Source organism: Vulpes lagopus, chromosome 3 (assembly GCF_018345385.1).
Source record: "Vulpes lagopus strain Blue_001 chromosome 3, ASM1834538v1, whole genome shotgun sequence".
NCBI lineage: Eukaryota > Metazoa > Chordata > Mammalia > Carnivora > Canidae > Vulpes > Vulpes lagopus.
In genome coordinates this window covers 68,679,312-68,688,352 of record NC_054826.1, presented here as the reverse complement: position 1 = coordinate 68,688,352, position 9,041 = coordinate 68,679,312, and positions in this window count along the sequence as shown.

Here is a 9,041-nt window from a genome sequence, read left to right as displayed (position 1 = left end):
TGGAGGAATTTCTTAAACTCTGTTTTCATTCCAATATGGGACTTTCTGTCTCTGTCAAGGGCATTCTGAGCTCTGTTTTCATTCTGATATGGGACTTTCTGTCAAGGGCATTAAGCTCTGTTCTCATTCTGTTATGGGAGTCTCTATCAAGAGTGTTCTGCGGTTTTTCCTGTAAAGTTCAGTTCTTATTCACAGAGGCCTGAGATCGCTATACTTGTGCTATCGCTAAACCTGAGGTGGAATGGCCTTAATTAATTAACCTCGGCCTCCACATATCCATGTGCGGTTCTCCAGAAAACGTAAGGAGGATGAAGATTCACCAAACAAGCTCTACATGCTAGTTACCTACGTACCTGTCACTACTTTCAGAAATCTACAGACTGTTAATGTGAGTGACAACTGATCGCTGACTGTCAAATAAAGGTATAAAACTGCAAAAAAAAAAAAAAAAAAAGTAGAATGTAAGTTCCATGAAGGTAGGGATTATTATTATTTTTTTAAGATTTTATTTACCGCTGAGCCACCCAGGGATCCCCAGAGAGTAGGGATTATCTGTTTCGTTTGGATATGTCATTTGATACTGAATACATGACAAATGATGGTAGATCTATTTAAAGACCAATCTTTTCTATTTTTTAAAAGGTTTTATGCCTTTTTTTTTTTTTTTTTTTTATGATAGTCACAGAGAGAGAGAGAGGCAGAGACACAGGCGGAGGAAGAAGCAGGCTCCATGCACCGGGAGCCCGATGTGGGATTCGATCCTGGGTCTCCAGGATCGCGCCCTGGGCCAAAGGCAGGCGCCAAACCGCTGCGCCACCCAGGGATCCCAAAAGATTTTATGTCTATGTTAACTAAAATTTAAATTAAAAATTTGAAAAAAACATTTTGTTTTTAAGTCATCTCCACACCCAATGTGGGGCTTGAACTCACAACTCTGAGATCGAGTCACATCTTCTACTGATTGAGCCAGCCAGGCACACCAAAGATCAATCTTTTCTATCTCTGCCATTCACATTTACAATATCTAGCAACCAGTACCCAAAGACTAAGAAAATAGAGAAAAATCGGGCAGCCTGGTGGCCCAGCAGTTTAATGCCACCTTCAACCAGAGGTGTGATCCCGGAGACCTGGGATCCCAGGTCCTGGGACCTGGGATAGAGTCCCACATCAGGCTCCCTGCATGGAGCCTGCTTCTCCCTCTGCCTGTGTCTCTGCCTCTCTCTCTGTGTGCGTATCTCATGAGTAAATAAATAAAATCTTTAAAAAAAAAAAGAAAAATCAATTTTCTTCCTCAAAGAAAGGGATGAATGTGAACATAATAGTAAAATAAATATAATGCAAACCAAAGTGGGGTATAGGAGAAAGATCACATTTGTTAGCAGTCATCAAGAAAGGAGGTACTTGAACTGTCCTTTGACATGGGCCGAGGCAAACACACATTAATACACACACACACAAATAAAGACATTCAATCTGTTCCAGAAACAAATAATTGTCCAGGTTGCCTATCTTAAGACCCTTGACCCCCTCTCCATAACTCCCCAACGCTTGCATGGCAGACCATTGATTGACCAATTTAGAGAAGTAAGTCAAGGTTATATCATAAACAGGTTGAATTTTTGGCCAAATAGTTTAGACTTAGTTGAGAATGGATAATAAGAAGCTGATGACAGTTCTGTTTTAGAAAAGTTAATTTGGAAGAGATGAATAGAATATTTGAAAAGGCAGACAGTGACACATCTTTAGTAAGGAAGCCAGTTAAGCAGCTTTTGCAATAATCCAGATAAGAAAACATAGTGGCCTAGAAGAAATTGGATGGAGGTGCCTGGCTGACTTAGTCAGAAGAGCGTGCAACTCTTGATCTTGGGTTGTGAGTCTTTGAGTCCCTCGTTGGGTGTAGAGAGTACTTAAGCAAATAAAACTTTAAGCAAAGTAAAAATACAAAGAAATGGATGGAGGAAAAGCCAAAGCTGCTGCAAATGTTTTTGCTAGAGTGATTAACAGACTTGATAGTATTAATAGGAAAGACAGAAAGGGAATGGTTTAAAGCACAGAAAGGGGTTAGAAATATTAGCACAGGGATCCCTGGGTGGCGCAGCGGTTTGGCGCCTGCCTTTGGCCCAGGGCGCGATCCTGGAGACCCGGGATCGAATCCCACGTCGGGCTCCCGGTGCATGGAGCCTGCTTCTCCCTCTGCCTGTGTCTCTGCCTCTCTCTCTCTCTCTCTCTCTGTGTGACTATCATAAATAAATAAAAATTTAAAATTAAAAAAAAAAAAAGAAATATTAGCACAAAGACTAAAGGTAAAAAGCAAGAACAAGGGATCCCTGGGTGGCTCAGTAGTTTAAGGCCTGCCTTCAGCCCAGGGTGTGATCCTGGAGACCTGGGATCGAGTCCCACGTCAGGCTTCCTGCATGGAGCCTGCTTCTCCTTCTGCCTGTGTCTCTGCCTCTCCCTCCGTGTGTGTCTCTCATGAATAAATAAAAATAAAATCTTTTTAAAAAAGCAAAAACAATAGCAACAAAAAGCTAAAATAATTTTAAAATAAATATTGTAGGGATCCCTGGGTGGCTCAGCAGTTGAGCATCTGCCTTTGGCTCAGGTCATGATCCTGGGGTCCTGGGATCAAGTCCTCATTGAGCCTGCTTCTCCCTCTGCCTGTGTCTCTGCCCCCCTCTCTCTCTCTCTGTGTGTGTCTCTCACCAATAAATAAATAAAATCCTTAAAAATAAAATAAATAGTGTATAGGGGCACCTGAGTGGTGAAGTCATCTAAGCCCTGGGAAGTTTGATTTCACCTCAGGTCATGATCTCATGGTCATGGAATCTAGCCCAAGAGAGGCTCCGTGCTCTGTACAGAGTGTGCTTGGGATTCTCTTCCTTTCCCTCTCCCTCCTCCTCTGCACCTCTCCCCATTGGCACACACCATTCCTCTCTCTCAAATAAATAAATAAAATCTTTTTTTTTTTAATAAATAAAATCTTAAAAAAAAAAAAAAACTGTAAAGATGATGAAAACTTTGGCCAAAGGTCAAAGTTTGTTTTGTTTTTAAGTAAGCTCTACCCTCGAAGAGGGGTAGCACGCTTTACTGACTGAGCTAGCCAGATGTCCCTTGCAAAGGACAAAGTTTTGGCAAAACTTTGTTTTTTTAAAGCTTAAAAAAATATGGACAACATATGAATACTGTATAGACTATATATAATAATAACCACCTAAAAAAGCCTTCTTCAGGGACCTAGGTGGCTCAATCCTTCAGCTCAGGTCAGAATCCCTGGGTCCTGGGATTGAGGCCCACATAGGGTTCCCAGCTCAGTAGGGACCCTGCTTCTCCCTCTCCTTCTGCCTGCTGCTCCCCCTGCCTGTGCTCTCTCTGTGTCAAATAAATAAATAAAATCTTAAAAATTTAAAAATAAATAAATAAATAATAAAATGCCTCCATTGTAGGGCACCTGGGTGGCTCTGTTGGTTAAGCTTCTGACTCTTGATTTCTGTTCAGGTCAGAATCTCAGGGCCCTGAGATCAAGCCATGCATAAGACTCCTACTAGGTGTGGGGCTTAATATTCTCTAGCTCCTTCTCCCTCCGCCCCTCCTCCTCTACTTGTACTCTATCTCACTCCCTCTCTTAAAAAAAAGAAAAAGCCTTCTTTGAAAACTTCCCCATCCCCACATGTACCCCCACATTTCGTGAAATGGAGGAAACTGTGTGCCACTTTAAGATTATTTATTTATCTGAGAGAGAGAGCGTGAGATGGAGGGGGGGCACAGACAGAGAGGGAGAGAGGCAGACTCCCTGTTGAGCACAGAGCTTGACAGGGGGCCAATTTCATGACCCTGAGATCATGACCTGAGCCAAAATCAAGAGTCAGACACTTAACCAGCTAAGCCACCGAGGCACCCCTCGGTGTACCATTTTAATAAACATTGTCATGGACATTAGCTATCTTCAAGTCTTCTATTAAGTAGTCTTTTAGACCACATATCATTAACATTTATTTATTTATATTTATCAGGAATAAGCATCATATATCACAGATGCCTTATTAATTTCAATAACTTTGGAGTCATATATAATTTATCCTATAGATAACATATGACTTTTGTTCCTTTAGTACAGTTTATACAAAATTTAAAATATTTAATATTTTTTATTTTTAAAATTTTATTTATTTATTTTTAAAGATTTTATTTATTTATTCATGAGAGAGAGAGAAGAGAGGCAGAGATATAGATAGACAGAGTAGCAGGCTCCATGCAGGGATCCCGACATGGGACTCAATCCTGGGACTCCAGGATCACGTCCTGGGCCAAAGGCAGGTGCTAAACCACTGAGCCACTCAGGGGTCCCCTATTTTATTTTTTTAAAGATTTTATTTACTTATTCATGATATACACAGAGAAAGAGAGGCAGAGACAGAGGCAGAGGGAGAAGCAGGCTCCATGCAGGGAGCCCAATGTGGGACTCGATCCCAGGACTGCAGGATCATGCCTTGAGTCAAAGGCAGAGTCTCAACTGCTGAGCCACCCAGGCATCCCTTAAATATTTTTTAAAGTTTTATTTACTTAAGTAATCTCTATACCCTACATAGGGCTTGAACTCATGACCCCAAGATCAAAAGTTGTATGCTCCTCTGACTGAACCAGATGCTATGCAGCTTCACATGAAATTGGACATCTTCATTTTCTTTTATATACATACAAAGTGTAGTATTTTCAGGGCACCTGGATGGTTGAGTCAATTGAGCATCTGACTCTTAATTTTAGCTCAGGTCAAGATCTTGGGGTGCTGAGATTGAGCCCTGTGTCAGCTCCAAACTAGGTGCAGAGCCTGCTTAAGATTATCTCCTTCTTCTCCTCCTCCTCCTCCCCCTCCTCCTCCTCCTCCTCCTTCTTCTTCTTCTTAAGATTTTATTTATTTGAGATAGAAGGAGAGAGAGAGAGATGATTGGAGGGAGGGCAGAGGGAAAGGGAGAAGCAGGCTCCCTGCTGAGTAGAGAACCAACCTGGGTTTGATCCCAGGACCCAAGATAATGACCTGAGCAGAAGGCAGACATCTAACTGACTGAGCTACCCAGGCACCCCTGGTTTGAGGTTTTTTTAAGCATGCTTTGGTTATATTTTCAACCTAAGGTTATTAGATCTCTCTCTCTCTCTTTTTTAAGATTCTATTTATTATTTCCTTGAGAGAGAGTGCACAAGCAGGGGGAAGGAGAGGGAGAAGAAGATTCCCCACTTAGCAGAGAGATCAACACTAGGCTCAATCCCAGGATCTGGAGATCATTAGCTGAGCAGAAGGCAGATGCTTAACTGACTGAGCCACCCAGGTGCCCCTAGGTAATTAGATCTTAAGAAATTACATAAGATAGGGGTGCCTGGATGGTTCAATGGTTAAGATTCTGCCTTTGGCTCAGGTCATGATCCTAGGCTCCTGGGATCACATTCTACATCAGGTGACCCACAGGGAGCCTGTTTCTCCCTTTGCCTATGACTCTGCCTCTCTCTCTGTGTCTTTCATGAATAAATAAACATAATATTTTAGAAAAAAGAAATTGCATGAGATAAACATAATTCTTACTATTTTCAAGTCTAGAAATAATATTATATATTCTGAAATTGTGACATCAGATTTCCATGACTAAGGTATAATAGGCAGTTAAGAAGTTTGTGAGGTGTAGAGATTACTTAAAAATAAGAGCTTAAAAAACAAACAAACAAACCTAGTCCATGCCCTTCAGGGAATTTATACTCTAGCAGGACAGACAAATCTTAATCACGTGATCACAAAAATTAATGTAAAATTGAAACTGAGATAAGTACTTTTAAAAGGAGGCTTAGTGCATGGTGATATAAAACCATAAAACAGAGATTTGACCTAAACAAGAAGTTTAGAAAAGGCTTCCTTAAGAAAGTGATGTGGAGGGGATCCCTGGGTTGCTCAGTGGTTTAGTGCCTGCCTTTGGCCTAGGGCGTGATCCTGGAGTCCTGGGATCAAGTCCCACATTGGGCTCCCTGCATGGAGCCTGCTTCTCCCTCTGCCTGTGTCTCCTGCCTCTCTCTTTCTGTCTATCATGAATGAATAAATAAAATCTAGTTCATTAAAAAAAAAAGAAAGAAAGAAAGCCTCCACCCAGAGGTGGAGGATGACTAGGGTTTAACTGAGGAAAGGAATAAGAAAAAGCATTCCAGAAAAAGGAAACAGAGCCTCTTGTGGGGGAGTTTGGTAGTTTCAAAGGTCTGATCACAATCTCAAATGCATTACTGTGCTATGTCCTTTAAGGGTCAAGAATTCAGATGCCTTCCAGGGATCAGCAGGTCACTTACACGAGGAATGTATAAGACAATAGAGGGAGCTGCTAGACTAGAGAAGTATCAAAGTGTTTGTCCAGCATAAAATGAAACTTGACTGCAAATGAAATTTATTGGTTTACAAAAACAGAAATATTAGTTTGCCACTACAGAAGAAAGCCACTGTAAGAAGAACTATATATAGGATGATATGGAGAAATAGGTCAAATCTTATAGCTACTAGCAAACTGTGGAGGTATTGTCATCATCTTATTTTTTTTTTTAATTTTTATTTATTTTATGGTAGTCACACAGAGAGAGAGAGAGAGAGAGAGAGAGAGAGGCAGAGAGAGAAGCAGGCTCCATGCACTGGGAGCCTGACATGGGATTTGATCCTGGGTCTCCAGGCTTGCACCCTGGGCCAAAGGCAGGCACCAAACCGCTGCGCCACCCAGGGATCCCTATTGTCATCATCTTGAAAGCAAGATGAATCCAAAGTTTTGTTTTTTTTTTTTTTCTTTTTAAATTTTTATTTATTTATGATAGTCACAGAGAGAGAGAGAGAGAGAGAGAGAGAGAGAGAGAGAGAGAGGCAGAGACACAGGCAGAGGGAGGAGAAGCAGGCTCCATGCACCGGGAGCCCGATGTGGGATTTGATCCCGGGTCTCCAGGATCGCGCCCTGGGCCAAAGGCAGGCGCCAAACCGCTGCGCCACCCAGGGATCCCATGAATCCAAAGTTTTAAGCTGTGGTTGACATGGTCAGATGTACGTTTCGAAAAGATCCCTCCCTGCCCATGGCTTGGATAATGGGATAGGGACAAAAATAGTTATGATTAGATTATTGCAGAACATGGGCCACCTGGGTGGCTCAGTAGTTGAATGTCTGCTTTTGGCTCTGGTTGTGATCCCTCAGTCCTGGGATCAAGTTCCACCCACATCAGGGTCCCTGTGGGGAGCCTGCTTCTCCCTCTGCCTATGTCTCTGCCTCTCTCTGTGTGTCTCTTATGAATAAATAAATAAAATCTTTGAAAAAAAAAAAGATTATTGCAAGATGTGGCGCTTGGTCTAGACTAAAGGCCATAAGAATGGAGGGAAAATGGATGTATTGGAAAGACACTGAACTGATAAAATGGATGAGACTTGGCAACGGATTCGATAAGGGCAATGGGGAGAGGGAGATGTTAAGGATCATTCCTAGGTTCCTATTAACATAAATGTATGGATTCACCAAGGCAGGGATCACTGAAAGAGAATTTGTTTGTTATTTGTTTAGAGCAATGTGGAAGGACAGAGGAAAGGATGAGTTGCTTGGTTGGGACATATTGAGTATGCAGAGGCCTTGGAGACATCCAAGAGAAGATATTAAAGAGTTGAATATATAAGGAGCACCCTAGGTTTAAGATATAACATTAGTAAATCAAGGCTAAGGAGAAAGCAAAAACATAGAACCCAGCCTTGCATAAATGCAACACTTAATGGCTAGCTAGAGAATAATGGCAAAGGAGACAAAGAAGTACTTATAGATGTAGAGAGAAAAACAAGAGTTATAGAAGCCAATGGAAAAGAGTGTTTTAAAAATAATGCAGTATTGGTTGACAAGTGCTAAATAACATACGGAATTGTAGAAGCACTATATTGTACTCTTGAAACTAATATAAGACTGTAAGTTAACTATGCTGAAGTTAACATTTAAAAATAAATAAATAGGGATCTCTGCGTGGCGCAGTGGTTTGGCGCCTGCCTTTGGCCCAGGGCGCGATCCTGGAGACCCGGGATCGAATCCCACATCGGGCTCCTGGTGCATGGAGCCTGCTTCTCCCTCTGCCTGTGTCTCTGCCTCTTTCTCTGACTATCATAAATAAATAAAAATTTAAAATAAATAAATAAAATAAAAGACAAAGACAAAAAATCCTGAAGTGATAAGAATGTAACGAGAGAGAGAGAGAGAGAGGAGAGAATAATATAGTATTGGAAATGTTGAGTTTAGGGTCACCTGGCTGACTCAGTCAGTAGAGTACATGACTCTTGATCTCAAGATCGTGAATTCAAACTCCACATTGGGTGTGAAGCCCCCTTTAAAAAAAAAAATGTTGAGTTTAAAAGGTCTATGAAGGATCCAAGTTGAAATAATCTGGAGCTCAAAAGTGGACATGAAGTTTACAGAGATAGAAGTTTGCAGCATTTAAGTTGCAATTTAAAACATACTTAAGGATCCCTGGGTGGTGCAGCGGTTTGGCGCCTGCCTTTGGCCCAGGGCACGATCCTGGAGACCGGGGATCGAATCTCATGTCAGGCTCCCAGTGCATGGAGCCTGCTTCTCCCTTTTCCTATGTCTCTGCCTCTCTCTCTCTCTCCCTGTGTGACTATCATAAATAAATAAATATTTTTAAAAAATAAATAAATAAAACATACTTATTGGGGCAGCCCGGGTGGCTCAGCGGTTTACCACTGCCTTCAGCTCAGGACCTGATCCTGGAGACGCAGGATTGAGTCCCACATCGGGCTCCCTGCATGGAGCCTGCTTCTCCCTCTGCCTGTGTCTCTGTCTCTTTCTGTCTCTCATGAATAAATAAACAAATAAAATCTTTAAAAATAAAAAATAAAACATACTTATTTAGAGAGTGGAGTTTAATGTGTAAAGATGGTGTTCATGGGATGCCTGGGTGGCTCAGTGGTTGAGCGTCTGCCTTTGGCTCAGGTCGTGATCCCAGGGTCCTGGGATCGAGTCCCATATCAGGCTTCCCGCAGGGAGCCCGCT